This window comes from Eretmochelys imbricata, chromosome 1, assembly GCF_965152235.1.
Source record: "Eretmochelys imbricata isolate rEreImb1 chromosome 1, rEreImb1.hap1, whole genome shotgun sequence".
Classification (NCBI taxonomy): Eukaryota; Metazoa; Chordata; order Testudines; family Cheloniidae; genus Eretmochelys; species Eretmochelys imbricata.
In genome coordinates this window covers 12,333,038-12,351,712 of record NC_135572.1, presented here as the reverse complement: position 1 = coordinate 12,351,712, position 18,675 = coordinate 12,333,038, and the positions used below count along the sequence as shown (strand labels likewise).

General features: G+C 45.9%; 1 long non-coding RNA gene across 7 annotated transcripts in view; it reads right to left on the bottom strand.

Moving 5' to 3' along the window:
• Window positions 1-1,935: 1,935 nt before the first annotated feature.
• The window catches only part of LOC144274997 (uncharacterized), a 30,538-nt gene continuing 13,798 nt past the window's right edge, over window positions 1,936-18,675 (bottom strand). For 4 of the 7 annotated variants that reach the window (XR_013347974.1, XR_013347980.1, XR_013347990.1 and 1 more), the window contains 4 exons: window positions 16,901-18,646; window positions 9,846-9,924; window positions 6,172-6,286; window positions 1,936-3,600 (listed from right to left, as the gene is read on the bottom strand). This is a non-coding gene — a long non-coding RNA (uncharacterized LOC144274997). Of the gene's footprint in view, window positions 3,601-6,171; window positions 6,287-9,845; window positions 9,925-11,898; window positions 12,004-12,685; window positions 12,916-16,900; window positions 18,647-18,675 lie in introns of those variants that run through there. The other 3 variants (XR_013347983.1, XR_013347977.1, XR_013347997.1) reach the window with 3 other exon arrangements.

Genomic DNA, 18,675 nt, shown 5'->3' with positions numbered 1-18,675 from the left:
GAGCAAAGACTATCCTTGAAAGTGAAAACAAGGTATTTGAATGTAATGCGGGAGGAAATAGGAAGCTAGTGAAGAGATTCAAGAAGGATGATGGGTTGGCGTGGCAGGAAAGGATTTGTAGCAAAACTGTGGCCATCTAGGACTTCACGGTTGTTGGGATCCTGCACCTAGGAACTACACAGCAACAGCTGAGAGAGAACGCAGATCTTCCTGCTCCAGAAGCCCACATCTTTGCTACTTGAGCTAAAGCAGAAAGACCCATCACCCAGTTACACAGGTCTGATTCTGACACATCAGTTTCGTACATCAGTTCATTCAGCATAACATACATCATCATGTCTCCAGTACATCCAAAACAAGTACAGTTTTGAAAAGAACAATTTTTAAAACGATTAACCCTAAATTGGATATGAACTAGAGGAGTTATGTCTCCAGCCAACACTGCAATTAAGTGGTGAACTGCTCTTACCGCTATTCCTACCTATATGCCTCCAGCTTTCACCCTGACCACACCACACGATCCATCGTCTACAGCCGAGCTCTGCGATACAACCACATTTGCTCCAACCCCTCAGACAGAGACAAACACCTACAAGATCTCTATCAAGCATTTTTACAACTACAATACCCCCTGCGGAAGTGAAGAAACAGATTGATAGAGCCAGAAGAGTTCCCAGAAGTCACCTACTACAGGACAGGCCTAACAAAGAAAATAACAGAATGCCACTAGCCGTCACCTTCAGCCCCCAACTAAAACCCCTCCAATGCATTATTAAGGATCTACAACCTATCCTGAAGCATGACCCAACACTCTCACAAATCTTGGGAGACAGGCCAGTCCTTACCTACAGACAGCCCCCAACCTGAAGCAAATACTCACCAGCAACCACATACCACACAACAGAACCACTAACCCAGGAACCTATCCTTGCAACAAAGCCCGTTGCCAACTGTGCCCACATATCTATTCAGGGGACACAATCACAGGGCCTAATAACATCAGCCACACTATCAGAGGCTCGTTCACCTGCACATCCACCAATGTGATATATGCCATCATGTGCCAGCAATGCCCCTCTGCCATGTACATTGGTCAAACTGGACAGTCTCTATGTAAAAGAATAAATGGACACAAATCAGATGTCAAGAATTATAACATTCATAAACCAGTCAGAGAACACTTCAATCTCTCTGGTCACGCGATTACAGACATGAAAGTTGCGATATTACAACAAAAAAACTTCAAATCCAGACTCCAGAGAGAAACTGTTGAATTGGAATTCATTTGCAAATTGGATACAATTAACTTAGGCTTGAATAGAGACTGGGAGTGGCTAAGTCATTATGCAAGGTAACCTATTTCCCCTTGTTTTTTCCTACCCCCCCCAGACGTTCTTGTTTGGAGAGTGAGTTTGTGTGTGTGTGGGGGGGTGGAGGGTGAGAAAACCTGGATTTGTGCTGGAAATGGCCCAACTTGATTATCATACACATTGTAAGGAGAGTGATCACTTTAGATAAGCTATTACCAGCAGGAGAGTGGGGTGGGAGGAGGTATTTTTTCATGCTTTGTGTGTATATAAAAAGATCTTCTACACTTTCCACCGTATGCATCCGATGAAGTGAGCTGTAGCTCACGAAAACTTGTGCTCAAATAAATTGGTTAGTCTCTAAGGTGCCACAAGTACTCCTTTTCTTTTTGCTCTTACACGAACACTTCAGTGATATATGGTGCCAGTTTCCAGTTAAACAACCTTTATTTGTCCTGAACAATACAATGCAATTCAATTAATCTGAGAAGAGAAGAGATATTTTATTTCAGATATTTTTAACCTGCACCCACCAGAAACACTGCAGAGACATTCTCAAGCAAGGTTTTCACTGCTCTGTAACAAATACAATTGATTACACTGTCAAAAAATAACTCGCTCTCCCACAAACTGACAATGTTGGAGCCCAATTCTTTTGCAACTGGATACAAATAACAACTTGATTTCACTGGGAGTTACTTGTATGCAGTGGTAGGAGAAATGAGTTCCTGGACCCTGAACACTTCTGTTAGTCTACGGAACTAATCTGTTCTATTCAGGTTTTTATACAGTGCCTATCAGGGTGGTATCTGCTGCTATCCCGGCAGCATCCGTGTGAGTTTCCTCTTCAAATATGCCTCATCCCTGAGCTGGAGAAGACACTTCTAAGAGTCAGAAGGGAGTTCAGAAAGACCACTTCCAGGGGTGACTTCAGTCTTCATGTCTACTGAAACCTTGTATGCTGTGCACTTGTGGCCGTGCTGGTCCCAGGATATTAGGGAGATAAGGTGAGTGAGGTAACATTGTTTATTTGTTGGTGAGAGAGAGACAAGCTTTCAGAATTTGGTTCAATAAAATATATTACCTCACCCACCTTGTCTCACTAATTGTCCAAACCTTGGTCTTTTTGCTGATATTGCAGAGAAGGGAATAAGTTTGTGCCAGTTTGGGAGGCATTTGTGATCCAGATACCTTTCCAATAAGATCTGTACTGAGATCCACCAATGCATTTCACATCAGGTACTGGAGAGTCCTTATATGGTTATATTGACCCGGGGTTGGATTTGAACTGGTGAAAGATTGTATCCCATATAGTCTGCCAGTCATTGTGGGTCTATGGTATTGAACTCACATAATAACAATTTGTATGTGGTGCATCGTCAAAGGCAGAATAACATTTTCTTGCATTATGTCCTGAAATCAGATATTTGCTGATTTTTTAGTTAATCCCTTGCAGAAACCTTTCTCTATCTAATCTAGCTATCTGTGTTCTTACAGGGGCACCCATCACCACCGTATATGAGCCCTCAGCCCACCCTGACGAGATTTGTTAGAAATCTAAAGCACAACCGTGAACCTCATTTTTCAGAAACGAGCCTCTCTGTTGCAGGGTTCTGTAGCGATCACTGAAATATCAGTCAAGCATTGTAGTGGCTCGATCCCTAAACGAAAGAAACATGGCCTGTCACAGAACATCTGGGTTGGTTTTAGGAATATGTGAAACTTGCGGGCCATCCAAGTGTGCCAGACCCACCCAGTTGGCAGGACAGTCCCACAACGAACTTGGGGACTTTGAGTCTGTTTCATCTTTGAGCACATTGATCGGTACTCTATATCCTATGTGTCCATTTGGCAGAGAAAAGGGAGGACGGATAGATTGCGGGTAGGGAATGAGAAGAGAGAGCAGAGATGGATGTGCCCCCTGCAGGTTATAATCTGACTGAAGGTTCCCAGAATCATAAAGCCAAATCTGGTACTTATGCTGCTGCACTGGATAAATGTAATTACAGAAGGCAGAGAAACAGCCCCATCCTTCTCCCATTGAAGTCAATAGGGATTTTCCCATTGATTTCAATGGGAAGGATCAAGACCAAAATTATCCACACCCTATTCATTGTAATGAAACAGTGAAGGTTTTGTGCAGGTTCCAGTTCTTGCTGATAATTATTGTGCATTGACATTAGCATCTTGTGTTCTTCCCAATGCCAGCAAAGTCCCCGTGGGACTTCATCTCATGTACCATCGACTCCTCGGGCTAAGCCACTCTTATCCAAAAGCACTTGACACACAGCAGCTGATTAAAAAAAAAAAATCAATAAAAATTACAATTTGCAACCAAAAGAAAAGGAAATGATTTGCTACTAATTTCCTCCTTTTAAATCTTTTAAAAGATATAGTAAAATGAAAGGCTGATCATAGAATCATAGACATGTAGAGCTGGAAGGGACATGGAGAGCTCATCTAGTCCAGCGCCCTGTGCTGAGGCAGGGTCAAGTAAACCTAGGCCATCCCTGAGAAGTGTTTATCTAACTTGTTCCCAAAAAATCTCCATTGGCAGGGATTCCACAACTTCCCTGGGATGCCTGGTCCATAGTTAGCAAGGGTTTCCTAATATCTAACCTAAATCTCCCTTTTACAGATTAAGCCCATTACTTCTTGTCCTACCTTCAATGGATATGGAGAACAATTGATCCAAGTCCTCTTGATAACAGCCTTTAACATATTTGAAGTCCCCCCCCCCCAAGTCTTCTTTTCTGAACTCTAAATGTGCCCTTTTTAAAAAACTTTTCCTCACAGGTCAGGTTTTCTGAACTTTTGATTATTTTTGTTGCTTTCCTCCAGACTCTTTCCAATTTGTCCATGTCTTTCCTAAACTGGAAAGAACCGGACACAGTACTTATACTAAAGCCTCACCAGTGCTCAGTAGAGCGGGACAGTTACCTCCTTTGTCTTGCATATGGCACTCCTGTTAATACACTCCAGAAGGATATTAGCCTTTTTTTCAGTTGCATCACATTGCTGACTCATATTCAATTTGTGATCCACAATAACTGTGGGATCCACTATAACCCCCAGATCCTTTTCAGGACTACCACCTAGCCAGTTATTCTCTATTTTGTAGTTGTGTGTTTGCTTTTTCCTTCCTAAGTGAAGTACTTCACACTTATCTTTACTGAATTTCATCTGTTGATTTCAGACCAATTCTCCAGTTTGTCAAGGTCATTTTGGATTCTAATCCTGTCGTCCAAAGCGCTTGCAACTCCTCCCTTCTTGGCGTCTTCTGCATATTTTATAAACGTACTCTCCACTCCATTATACAAATCATTAATGAAAATATTGAATAATATTGGACCCAGGACTGAATCCTGTGGGACCCCACTAGATACGGCCTCCCAGTTTGACAGCAAACCATTGATAATTCCTTTTTGAATATGGTCTTTCAACCAGTTGGGCACCCACCATATAGTAATTCCATCCAAATGACATTTCCCTAGTGTGCGTATGAGAATGTCCTGGGGGATTGTGCCAACGGCCTGACTAAAATCAAGACACATGGTGAAAGCGAGTTACTGGTAGCACCAGTGAGACCTCTGGTATAGCTGTGTAGAGATGGGGAAAATAAGGCACCAGTAGTTTAAGTGAGTTACTCAAGGTCATACAGCAGATCAGTAGCAAAGTCAGGACTAGAGCCAAGGTCTCTTGATGCCTGGCCCTGAGTGCTAGTCTCCGGGCCACACTGGCTCCCACACAAATGGTATAGTCATCAGCAGGGCTTGTTACAAAATGGCACCCTAAGTGGGACTTCAACACCTGTGGATCTCAGATACTCAAACGTAAAAGCTGTACATAGTTATGGCGCTCAGGGATGTAAAAAATTCATAATTATGATGACCTAACCCCTCATGTAGACGCAGGTAGGTCAGTGGAAGAATGCTTCCACTGACCTAGCTACCGTCTCTCGGGTAGGTGGCGTTCCTGCAGTGACAGAAAAACCCATTCCAACCCTGTGGGAAGCGTCTACACCACTATGTGTCTATGTCACCACAGTTGTGCTGTCAGAGTGTAGACATAGCCTCCGGATAAGCTTTTCTCACAGAGGAGTATGTAATGCATTGGATTACTGTGTCTCATCACGTTTCCCATAAGTGGCTGACCCTAAAACTATCACAGCCCATAACATACGTTAGGGTTGCCGCCCCTCCGGGTTTTGGCTTCTGTGTCCAGGCGCCACTGAGGGTTCCCAGATGCCCGGTTTTTCCCCGGAAAGTCTGGTCGAAAAGGGGACCTGGCAGTGTCCGGTCAGATGTACTGACACCAAAAGTCTGGTTACTGTGGGTGGAGGGAGGTGCCTGGTCATTAACCCTAACCCACGCCAGTCCCTGCTCAGCCGGGGCCACCTCCTACCTGCAGGCAGGCTCCTTGTCAGGCTGCAGCAGCTCCCGTCCCAGCCCTGGAGCAGAGGGAGCCCCACTTGGGGGAAGAGGGAGGTGGAGTGATAGGGGGAGGGCAGCAGAGGAGCAAGCAATGGGGGGGCCTTAGGGGAATAGGTGGAGAAGGGGCGTGGCCTCTGAGAAGAGGTGGAGGGGGTGGGGCCTCCAGAGAAGATGTGGCGCAGAAGCAGAGCCTTGGGGGAAGAGGTGGAGCAGGGGGCGGAGCTTCAGGGGTCCAGTTACCAATAATGTTAAAATTGAGGTTAGTGGCAATCTGCTGCATTTGATCATAATCAGATATAGCCTCAGGACTCAGTGCATTGCCAGTTTTTGTGGGGACCCTGGCCTACCCTCAACATTTTAGGCTCTCCATTTCTGTGGAAGTCCGGAACAAGAAGGGTACAGAGGTGAGAGCTGTATCAATGGGGACGTACACAAACCCTTCAGCACAGTCCTTGGGGCCCAGAGAATTCTCCTGGGGAAAGCAGGCGGCCCGGCAGTAACCCTGGTAATTGGCACAGCCCCAGTTTCCAGTGCTGACACCCAGACCTGGAAAAATAAAAAACGGGCATTTAACCATTTCCTTGCAACTGACACAAAAATACAAACCATCCCCTCATAAATCTACTTGCTATTTTAGGGTCTGAGGTGGCAACCCTTATTCATAGGTTAGTCCCACTGGGCCTGGTGAGATCCTGTTGCAATGGGTTCATTAATTTCAGTGGGGCTTTTCGTGGGAGTAAATAGTGCAACATTGGGCCTGTGGGGGGGAATCTTTTATACACTGGTGTAAATCAGCATAGCTTCATTGACCTGCTTCTGCTCCACTGAAATTGAGGGGAGTTTGAGCATTGACTTCAATGGCAGGTCTGGTCCTCAAAGAGACAATACAGAATCTATTAGAGATGGGCCGAGGTGATCACATTGTGGGGTTGCGTGCAAAAAATACCACTCCACCATCCTATCACCATGGCTACATTCTATTCTTGCATAAAAATGTCCCATGCATGAGGCCAGAGTCTTATAGCGCAGAATCCATCACCTTGCAGGATGAAGCAAGAGCAGAAGTTAACATTGACGAGAGTGTGTGAGGGGGGAGGATTTGTCACATTTCTTCATCTGTCCCACTGTAAATTTAGCACGGGACTAAGAATTTGGCAGCTCTGGTCTCCAAAGCGCTCTATGGGGAATGCACACTTTTGGGTTATTTCCACTATATAAGGCAACTTCACAAATATCACTTAAGACCATAAACATACGAACAGCCATACAGGATCAGATGCTTCGGAGGGAATGGACAGAACAGGCAATAAGCAAGTGATCCATCCCATCATCCACTCATCCAGCTTCTGGCAATTGGAGGCTAGGGACACCCAGAGCATGGGGTCGCGTCCCTGACCATCTTGGCTAAAAGCCATTGATGGACCTATCCTCCAGGAACTGATCTAATTCTTTTTTTAATCCTGTACTATTTAAGTATGACAACATCCCTGTGAAGTCAGTGCTTTTGTCCCCACTTTTCATATAGGGAAATTGCGGCAAAGTGAGGTTAAATGACTTGCCAAAGCTCATAGAAGAAAGTCAATAGCAGAACCAGGAACAGAACCCAGGAGTCCTAGGCCTCTGTGCTAACTACTAGATTACACATCCCCACATAGTGATAGTACCGTCCCACAATCATTTGAAATGAGATGCCTATCTATACCTGATGTGATTGATGATGGAAAAAATCATGTTTCCTATACGGCTCTGTGATGGGGTGTTCATCCCACACAGTGCAGAGCAAGTTAAATTAGGTTAATTAACCTGATAGGCTGCACCTGGGGGAGAGCCAGGGTTTGAAAGGCTGATTGAAGACTGAGCCCAGCAGAGAAAGAATGGGTGGGGCTGGTATAAAGACAGGAAGTCAGCAGCACAAAGGGGCTGCAGGGGGGAAGTCTGCAGTCATTCCCTAGGAGCAGGGAGGTATGTTTGGGGCTATGGAGTTAAGTAGTCAGGGAGTTTGGGCTGGAAAACCCAGAAGATGTAGGAAGGCATCTGGGGAAAGAGCAACAGGGTCTGGGAGAAAGCAGGCCTAGGATCCCTGGACTGGAACGCAAAGTAGAGAGTGGGCCCGGGTTCCCTGCCAGCCACTGGGGAAGTGGAGAGTGGAGCAGGAGGCTGCCCGGGACTTTGTCTGATAGGATTTTGCTACCCTGGAAGGGGAGGACTATAGTGACCTGGCCAGAGGGCCAAGCCATGAAGAGAGAGCACCCTGAGTTGCAGAGAGAGGCAGCAGGGCGAACGAGTGGGTGACAGAAGGAGGTGTTGTTCCTGGATGGAGCTAATCCCCAGAGCAGCCAGGAGGAGGCGCCCTAGGAGCAAGCGTATCACAGGCTCCCACAATAATCCCCAATATTTTCTCTGAATGAGAACTCAAATTGTTAAAAATCTTTCTCAGAGGTAAGCCACATCCAGTGAGGAGAAAAAGCGATGAGCTCACATGGATACGTAAAACCAGTCTTAAGAGACCACTCAAGGGACTGACAACAATTGGTGGTATAACAGAGTTGTTTCCTGGCAAATTCAGAGTATACATTAGGGAATGGGGTGGGGGGGCGTTCTCTACAGTTGCCCAGGAGGGTGGTCTCTTGTGCAGGTTTTGCTGTGATACTTTAAGAATGGGAGAACACTTTACAAATGTTAGCTAACCACTTGACACAAAAGCCCTGAGAAACACATGAGTATTATCCCTATTTTATGGATGAGGAAACTGAGGCATGAAGATCTGGCTCCACAAAGGGACTTAGGGCTTGTCTACATGAACATATAGCTTGCAGCAAGCTGGGGCATGAGTCAATGCTGCATTAGCCTGCCATGGACTAAGGGCTTGTCTACACTTAAAATGCTGCAGCGCATCAGTGAGGATGCTACCTACGCCAACGGGAGAGGTTCTCTGATGGGTGTAGGTAATCCATCTCCCCAAGAGGTAGTACCTAGATTAACAGGAAAATTCTCCCATCAACCTAGTGCTTTCTACACAGGGGGTTAGGTTGTTTTTTCACACCCCTGAGCAACGTAGTTATAACTAACCTAATTTCCTAGGGTAGATCAGGCTGAACTGTCGACATGGACCTTGCTGAGGCAGGTTAACCATCCTGTTTCCAAGAGGACTAGATCAAAGCACATTAACAAACTGTTACTGTGCATCAGCAGAGTCCACATGGGCCGTTAGTTGGCAGCAGGCTAGTGCAAGGTAGACTCAGACCCCAGCTTCCTGCCAACTAAATGTTCATGTAGAAAAGGCCTTAGGCAGTGCAATGCTCAGCACCACAGCCCATAACTTTTAGGCCCCTAGAAAAATCACAGGAACACGCTGTGATCCACAAAGCCTGAGTTAGGCACCTAGGCTGCTATACAACTGGGGAGTGATAGGCACCTTACAGTGTAATCCACAAAAGCCAGCATGCTCAGTGGGGGATCACCTAAACCAGGCTATAGACGTCTAAACTGCCTGACTCCAGGGGATGGGTTCCCATTTGTGGCTCACAAGCAGAGACACACACTTTGCAATACGGGAATGGGAACCCATCTCCTGCAGCCAGGGGGCTTAGGCACCTACACTGCCTCTTGCAGGAGTGAGTTAGGCATCTACCTCGCTCCACAGAAAAGCAGCCAGAGGCAGAGGTGCTGCAGCTCAGCTTGTAACTTTTAGCCCCGGGATCAGCGCACTCATCTGGGATGTGGGACACCAAGGTTCAGTCCCCGCTCTGCTGCAAGGGGAAAAGGGATTTGAACAGGGGTTTCCCACCTCCCAGAGCATGCTATAACCACTGAGCTATGGCATATTCTAATGCTGGGCACTCTCAGTCTTGCCCATTGAAGCTGTGCCCCTCTGGATAACTATTGAAAGAGCAATTGAAGCATGCGGACTGTGTGTCCCAAGTGGGTGCCCTCACCACTGGACTACCGAGTCCTTCTCACTCTCGTGCCCAATGAGGATTTAAATGTTTATGCAGAGTGGAACAGCTTCCACGGGAGAGACTGAGGAAGCCCCAGCCTTTGCTCTAATCACTAGACAATTTTCTTCCAATCGTCACCTATAAAGTCATGATAACACGGTACTTACAGATGCTCAGAGCCACCAGCATCAGCAGAAGCAAAACCCGAGGACTCATCATGGTGACAGCCATGTCGTGGATACCTCCCTGAAGATTAGCAAAGTGGAGCCTTGTTATATACAGCAGCTGGAAAAGAGCACCCTGGGGAGGAGTCTATTTAGCTGGGTTCTATTAACATTCTGATTAATATTCCATTGTGAGATTTCCTAAGACATCTAGCAGTGTCTGGGCAGAATGAAGGAAGGGCATGGGAGGAGACACCCCAGTTTCAAAGCCCAGCTAATTAAATCTGCCCAGAGCTGATCTAATTATTGGTACTGAATAATCGCCTCTTCCTGGACCTTATCATGAGACATCTATTAGAGGCTGCTGAAGAGAACCAGTGTTCTGGGGGAAATATGTTCCACCTGACTAACAGGCAGGGATTTCAATTACCAAATGAAACTCACAGGATTGATGTACAAATAGAGACACCGGGCCTGATTCTCCTCCCACCTATGCCAGTGTAAATCAGGAGAAATTCCATGGAGGTAAATGGAGACCTTCCAGTATTGGTTTCATACTGGTTTAACACTGGTTTCGTGTAAGTGAAATAAGAATCAGGTCCTTAGCCTCCTTCCTCCCAAATGCACAGAATGAGCAACAAACAAGCTGGAGGCGTTACCATCAGTCACTTTTACTTACACCACAGAAATTGATATGCCTCCCGGTTTGCAACAGACCGAATCAGAACAGACGTCTGCTACATTTTGAACATGGCCTTAGGGCTTGTCTTCATGGGGAAACTGAACAGAATAACTATTGTGGAATGAGCTATTTTGCAATAACTCCCCACATAGAGCCACTATGCCAGTATAAAAATCACTCTATTCCAGATTAATCAGTGTGCTTCCAAAATAGCTAGGGCTGGAAGGGACCTCAAGAGGTCATCTAGTCCACCCCTCCACACTGAGGGAGGATTAAGTATATGTTAATTATAAATAAGTATAAGTAACATTTATATTACTTCAATAATTCTATTCAATGTCTTCATAAATGATTTGTATAATGGCATAGAGATACACTTATAAAGTCTGTGGATGATGCCACACTGGGAGGGGTTTCAAGTGCGTTAAAGGACAGTGTTAGAATTCCAAATGAACTTGACAAACTGGAGAAAAGGTCTGAAGGAAACAGGATGAAATTCAATATGGACAAATTCAAATCCACTTAGGAAGGAATAATATTTGCACAAATACAAATGGGAAATGACTGCCTAGGAAGGACTGCTGCACAAAAGGATCTGGGGGTTACATTCTGAGATGTATTAGCAGGAGTGTTGTAAGCAAGACATGAGAAGTAATTCTTCTACTCTACACAGCACTGATAAGGCCTCAGCTGGAGGAGTAGTGTCCAGTTCTGGGCACCACATGTCAGGAAAGATGGGGACAAATTGGAGAAAGTCCAGAGAAGAGCAACAAAAATGATTAAAGGTCTAAAAAACATGACCCATGACGGAAGATTGAAAAAATTGGGTTTTAGTCTGGAGACGAGAAGACTGGGGGGATGGGACATGATAACAGTTTTCAAGTACGTAAAAGGTTGTTATAAAGCGGGTGAAAAATTGTTCTCATTAACCTCTGAGGACAGGACAAGAAGCAATGGGCTGAAATTGCAGCAAGGGAGATTTAGCTTGGACATTACGAAAAAATTCCTAATGGTCAGAGTGGTTAAGCTCTGGAATAAATTGCCTAGGGAGCTTGTGGAATCTCCATCATTGGAGATTTTGAACAGCGGGTTAGACAAACACCTGTTAGGGAGGGTCCAGATAATATTTAGTCCTGCCTCAGCACAGGCGACTGAATTAGATGACCTATCGAGGTCCCTTCCACTCCTACATTTTTATGATTCTACTTGCAATTATAATATAATTATAACTGCATTATTATAATTAATGAATAGCTTATAAAAAGGTAAAAATGGCTCGTTCCACAATTGTTATTCTGGTTAATTTCCCTGGGGAGACAAGCTTTTAAACAAGAGCTGGAAGAGGCAAAGTACCAAACGGGAGCAGTGCCTTACTCCACAAGGAGTCCTGTTGGAATCAGTGGGACCACACACCAGGAGCAAGGCTAGTAGAAGGTGGAATCAACAATAAGTCAAAGATCCTGAACTCCATTCTAAAATCTAGCTCCAACAAGAAAAATAAAGAAAAGAAGTTTGAACAACTTTGAATTAATGAAAAGCTCATAAAAATAACTATTGATAAAGGGAAGGAAATCCTTGGGAAAGCAGAATCAGGGCAGCTATAGCTATGCTATCCCAGGAGCATTGCAGGGAAGGAGTCATGCCTTGGAGAAGCACAATTCCCTCCCTGTTTCCTCCTTGTTCTGGCGGGATAGCAGTTTGCCGCTGGCCTATACTGTATCAGCAGCAAATTCCAACTTCTTCCCCATCAACTCCATTGTGTGTGCAGGGGGACAGAAGCAAGGCTCCAGCTACTCCTTGCTCTGGCTGGGGAAGGGAATAGTGGGCAAACGATATGTACTCTCTCTGGCGCACCTAGACCCTAGGTCTGGGTAGCCCAAGCAGGGGCTCTTTCGCTTACACCCTTGTGTGGACAGGCATCACAAGCCGCCAGAATTTAGCTCCTACTGAGATCCAACCTGGGAAACAGCAGATTCATAGCTCTGTGGGGGAAAGAACCCAATCACACAGGGCCAATGGCAACAAGAACCAGTAACGCTCCAGAAGACATGGCATTCCGTTCTGGGCATCTCCCCACCAAAATATCAGGCTCTAATGTAATACCTCTCGCGGTCAGCAGGTGGCAGTATATAATACTGTGCTGCCTGCCTGCCAGTTATACCTGTGGTTGCTAAAAGGCTGCGGCCACTTATTGTAATAGCAGGGGAGATCATTGTTGTCCTGCTTCACTTCAAACTCGCAGGCTGTTAAATGACCACTTTGTTGCTCCGCAGAAGTGGCTGCATTTCAGTAGTAGGCCGGTTGCCTCTCCTCTGAGATCTTCCAGGAAGAAAGGTGTTATATAAACATCATCTTTAGCTAGTCCTGTGTAGGGCTGGGATTTCAAAGGGGCCTGAGGTGAGACGAATGAAGGAATTTTCTGTAATGACAGGTTTCAGAGTACCAGCCATGTTAGTCTGTATTTGCAAAAAGAAAAGGAGGACTTGTGGCACCTTAGAGACTAACCAATTTATTTGAGCATGAGCTTTCGTGAGCTACAGCTCACTTCATCGGATGCATCGGATGCTGTAGCTCACGAAAGCTTATGCTCAAATAAATTGGTTAGTCTCTAAGGTGCCACAAGTACTCCTTTTCTCCTTACAATGTGTATGCTAATCAAGTTGGGCCATTTACAGCACAAATCCAGGTTTTCTCACCCCTCACCCCCCACTCTCAAACCCACTCTCCTGCTGGTGATAGCTTATCTAAAGTGACCACTCTCCTTACAATGTGTATGATAACCAAGGTGGGCCATTTCCAGCACAAATCCAGAGTTTAACAAGAACGTCTGGGGGAGGGGTTGGGGTTAGGAAAAAACAAGGGGAAACAGGTTACCTTGCATAACGACTTAGCCACTCCCAGTCTCTATTCAAGCCTAAGTTAATTATATCCAATTTGCAAATGAATTCCAATTCAACAGTTTCTCGCTGGAGTCTGGATTTGAAGTTTTTTTGTTGAAGAATTGCAACTTTCATGTCTGTAATCGCATGACCAGAGAGATTGAAGTGTTCTCCGACTGATTTATGAATGTTATAATTCTTGACATCTGATTTGTGTCCATTTATTCTTTTAAGTAGAGACTGTCCAGTTTGACCAATGTACATGGCAGAGGGGCATTGCTGGCACATGATGGCATATATCACATTGGTGGGTGTGCAGGTGAACGAGCCTCTGATAGTGTGGCTGATGTTATTAGGCCCTGTGATGGTGTCCCCTGAATAGATATGTGGGCACAGTTGGCAACGGGCTTTGTTGCAAGGATAGGTTCCTGGGTTAGTGGTTCTGTTGTGTGGTATGTGGTTGCTGGTGAGTATTTGCTTCAGGTTGGGGGGCTGTCTGTAGGCAAGGACTGGCCTGTCTCCCAGGATTTGTGAGAGTGTTGGGTCATCCTTCAGGATAGGCTGTAGATCCTTAATAATGCATTGGAGGGGTTTTAGTTGGGGGATGAAGGTGACGGCTAGCCACATTATCAGAGGCTCGTTCACCTGCATATCCACCAATGTGGATCCCCCCTCAGACGTTCTTGTTAAACCCTGGATTTGTGCTGGAAATGGCCCACCTTGATTATCATACACATTGTAAGGAGAGTGGTCACTTTAGATAAGCTATTACCTGCAGGAGAGTGGGTTTGTGTGTGTGTGTGTGGGGGGGGTGTTGAGAAAACCTGGATTTGTGCTGGAAATGGCCCAACTTGATTATCATACACATTGTAAGGAGAGTGATCACTTTTGATAAGCTATTGCCAGCAGGAGAGTGGGGTGGGGGGAGGTATTTTTTCATGCTTTGTGTGTATAAAAGATCTTCTACACTTTCCACTGTATGCATCCGATGAAGTGAGCTGTAGCTCACGAAAGCTTATGCTCAAATAAATTGGTTAGTCTCTAAGGTGCCACAAGTCCTCATTTTCTTTTTCTGTAATGGTTTTACGAGCTATCTGCATGACTCTGCACCTATCACTGTGTCCTGGTTAGCAGGGGCTGTTTAACCATGGTGGAGAGATTCAGGCTCAGGCTGGAGCCCGGGCTCTAGGACCCGGGGAGGTGGGGGCGTCCCAAAGTTCAGGCTGCAGCCCAAGCCCAAACTGTCTACGCTGCAGTTAAACGGCCCCTTCGCCCAAGCCCCACAAGCCTGAGTCAGCTGGCATGTGCCAGCCGCGGGTGTCTAATTGTAATGCAGACATACTGGAGGAGTATCTGGGCTGGAATGGAAGCAGCCCATTGCAATGGAAGACACTACAGCAGTGGTGCTCAAACTTTTCCTCCTGTGACCCCCCCTTACCAATAACGCAATGTGTCTACACACACACCCCACTGGAAGCGGAGTTGTGGCCTGGCCACGGACTGGGAGTGGAGCCATGGCCGGGAACCAAGAACAGGGGCCGGGAGCCGAGAGGGGGACCTGGCTGCCGAGAGTGGGTGCTGGAGACTGGGAGCAGCGGCCGGGAGTGTGGCCGGAGCGGAACTGGGGTCAGAGTGGAGCTAGGTGGCGCTCCCTCCCCACCCGAGCACGACTACGCTCCTCCAGACCTTCCTCTGCACCCCCGTAGGGGGGCATGCCCCACAGTTTGGGGACCACTGCTCTACAGAGACACTGGGAACCCCAAGGACGAAGATTAACACCTAGCTGCAGAGGCAGCTGAAGATATGGGCGCAGCCTGGCTGTGGGAGGAGAACAGACAAGAGGTGTCAGGTGGCTGTGTTCAGACCTCAGAGACACAGGGCTTTCCCTGGGACTGGCAGACAAAAAGGATAGAAGACTTTTCACAAAACAATCACTCCATAGCTGACCCTCTCAGTCCTCATCCTCAAAGAAAACCTGCACAACACCAAGGCAAGCCTGGGAGTTTAAATTCATAACTCTGCTAGACACTTAAAATCATGGTCTTAATAAGGACACTGGATTTATGGCTTATTACAACAATTTGTAACCCACTAACCCCCCTTTTTTGTCCTATGACTGCAGGGGTGTTAACGGGCCACTTCTCCTGGAATGGTCCCTTAGAATACAAGGTAGCTACTTATGCTAAACAATCTGTGACACTCTGAGGACCTTTCCCAGATCTGAAGAAGAGCTCTGTGGAGCTCGAGAGCTTATCTCTCTCATGAATGGAAGTTGGTCAATAAAAGATATTACCTCCCCCACCTTGTCTGTCTAAATGGGGCAGAGACAGCCATGGCTCTGGCCAGTCTGAACCTGTATTAACCTTTACTTTCTGTGCTAACTGAAGGCCTTGCAGATTCTGCAGGCCAGGTGACTAATAAATTGTTACCTTGTCTTGAAAAGACTGTGTAGTCTCACTGCAAATGGTTACTGAGAGCCTCCAGCAGGAGTCTGACTCAGGTTGGATTCGTTGCAGGGACCCAGAGAGACAGGGATACCTGGCACCAAAAGGCCCAGGTTCGGAGTCGTGGAGCCTGCGGCCCTGTCCTGGTGGAACTGTGGACTCTTGGGGTCTGGCACACTAAGGAGTCACTCCCAAGCAGGCTGGGACCTAGACGAAACCCTGTGAATTCGTGACGTAAGGCACTCAACCCCCAGACTCGATGCTCCTTTGGAAGAAGATCTTTATTCAGGCCTAATTTGATGGTGTCCAGTTTGCAAATTAATTCCAGTTCTGCAGTTTCACGTTGGAGTCTGTTTTGGAGTGGTTGGGTCATTACAAAACCTAATTTACCCCTACCGTTACTCACACCTTCTTGTCAACTGTTTGAAATGGGCCACTCTCATTACCACTACAAAAGTAATTTTTCCTCCCTTGGTATATTACTGTTAATTTAATTGTCTCATTAGACTGACCTGCCACTTGGTAAGGCAAGTCCCATCTTTTCATGTGCTGTGTATTTATACCTGCTCCTGTATTTTCCACTCCATGCATCTGATGAAGTGGGTTCTAGCCCACGAAAGCTTATGCCCAAATAAATTTGTTAGTCTTTAAGGTGCTACAAGGACTTCTTGTTGTTTTTGCTGATACAGACTGACATGGCTACCCCTCTAAAACCTGTCTAGATGCTGTTAATTCCCCCCCCCCCCGCTCTTTCGAAAAGGAGCAGATAGTCATTGTCCTTGGTGAGTTGCCCCCACACTTCACTGATTATTTTGCATAACTCTAAAACAAGCAAAGCTTTAAAAGATTAAAAATGTCAGGAGAGGACTCATAAAGGAAACCTGACCGGCAACCAGGCCATATTCAGATGTGATGCACTCTGCACAGGGGTGAATGTCACTCCATGAGAATTCAAAGAGGATGCGGAGCTCTAGCATGAATGCGTCATTTTTTTACCTAGTGAGGCAGGGAAGGAAATTACAGAAGTTTGGCCGGATTTAAAAATAAACTCACATGACGCACATGACCCCATGGTATGCTGGAGAATGTTTCTTCTTTTTGGTGGTCACAGCAATCGCATTACTTAACTGTGCATCATGCTTGTTTTGCTGGTAATAAAATTGTATACATCCTCTTCCTACCACTGCCTTTCTCTTGCTCTTGCTCTTTTTTTTATATATATACCATATTGGAGTTATTCTTGCATCAAGAAATGTTGCTCTTGGCTTGATGCAGGAGCTTGGTTTATGGAAGGAATCCTCGGATCTTAACGTGTTGCTCATCGTTTTTTTATGGCCTCTTTTTTCATTGTTTTTTCCTCCTTTAAATGTCCTGTTCTGGGCCTCGTGGATGATTTCCTGACCTGGTAGGTGCAAAGCTGTTTCTACACCTAATGCATTGTGCAGTGTTTTTCTTGGTTTTGCAAATGATTTTCAAGGCAGGAACGAACTTGTTTAAAGTCATTTTGCTGAACACTTCTTTTACAAAACGATCAGGAAAGAAGTAGACGCAGGAACAGGGCCCGATTACACCACTTTTACATTGGGATAGCTCCAGTGACTCCAGTGAAGTTACCTCTGATTTGTACCAGTGTGAATGAAAGAAGAATAAAGTCTCTACTGAGGTTAAAAAGGGGTGGGTGGGAATTCTTGAAGTGGATTTAGGACAAGGACCTGATCTTACAAAGTACCAAGTGCCCCACAATTAGCATTTCTAAGGCACTTTTCATCTAAGGATCTCAAAGCACTTCACAAAAGAAGGCAGGCAGAATTATCCCCGCTTCACAGATGGGGAAACTGCAGCACAAAAAGTTAAATGACTTGCTAAAGCCACACAAGGATTCAGTGGCAGGCCCAAAACTAAAGCCCCGGTTCCCTGACTCACAGCCCAGCGGTTCCCAGCACACTGCAGGACTAGGTCCAAAATTTTCACAGCTCTAATCTATCCTGGCTTGTGCTTTGACAGGACGATTAGAAGTGATACAGTCCATGGAGTGAGGATCGCCAGACTGTGTGATCATCCTGAAACTAAGAAATTTACAACAGTGCCTCCAACAGGACCCCATTGCTTACTTTGCTGCCCCATGGTAAACAGTCTGTACGTCAGTCATGTTTGGGTGACTGGTCCAGTCCATGCCCATAACAGTAATGTGCAAATGGAAGTTCTCATGCAAGAGGAGCGCTGGGATCAATGACATGGACTTTACATTTTCAGATTTGCACATTCAAGCAGACAGCTTCCTGTCTACAAACAGACAGCTAGGCACATGAACTGCACAGTGGGTGACATTCACCCTCATGTAGCGGGCCAGCACAAAGCTTATGCACCATGTCAACCTACTTCAAGGATAGGGCTGGGGACATTTCACCCTCCGTGCATGCAGTAACCAGCTTGGTGCATGCCACGGCTCGGGCTCCAGTCCTGCATTGGGATACACTTGTCAATGGGACTGACTCCAGGGAGGCACAAGAGTCCTCTCACATGGATCTCAATATAGGATCGAGGGCTTACACAACGCAGTGACAGACACTTCAGACACATAATTCGATGAGTAATATGGATTAGATACCACTGCCTATCATACTGATCAATATTGTTGCGTCGTTTCCTTGTTCTCTCCCACCTGTCTGTATCCATCTGTTGGTTTGTCTTATACTTAAATTTTCAGCTCCTTGGGGCAGGGACTGTCTTTTTGTTGTGGGTTTATACAGCACTTAGCGCAACGGAGTCCCGATCCATGGCTGGGGCTCTTTGGACCCACTGTAATACAAATGATAAATAAAATAATA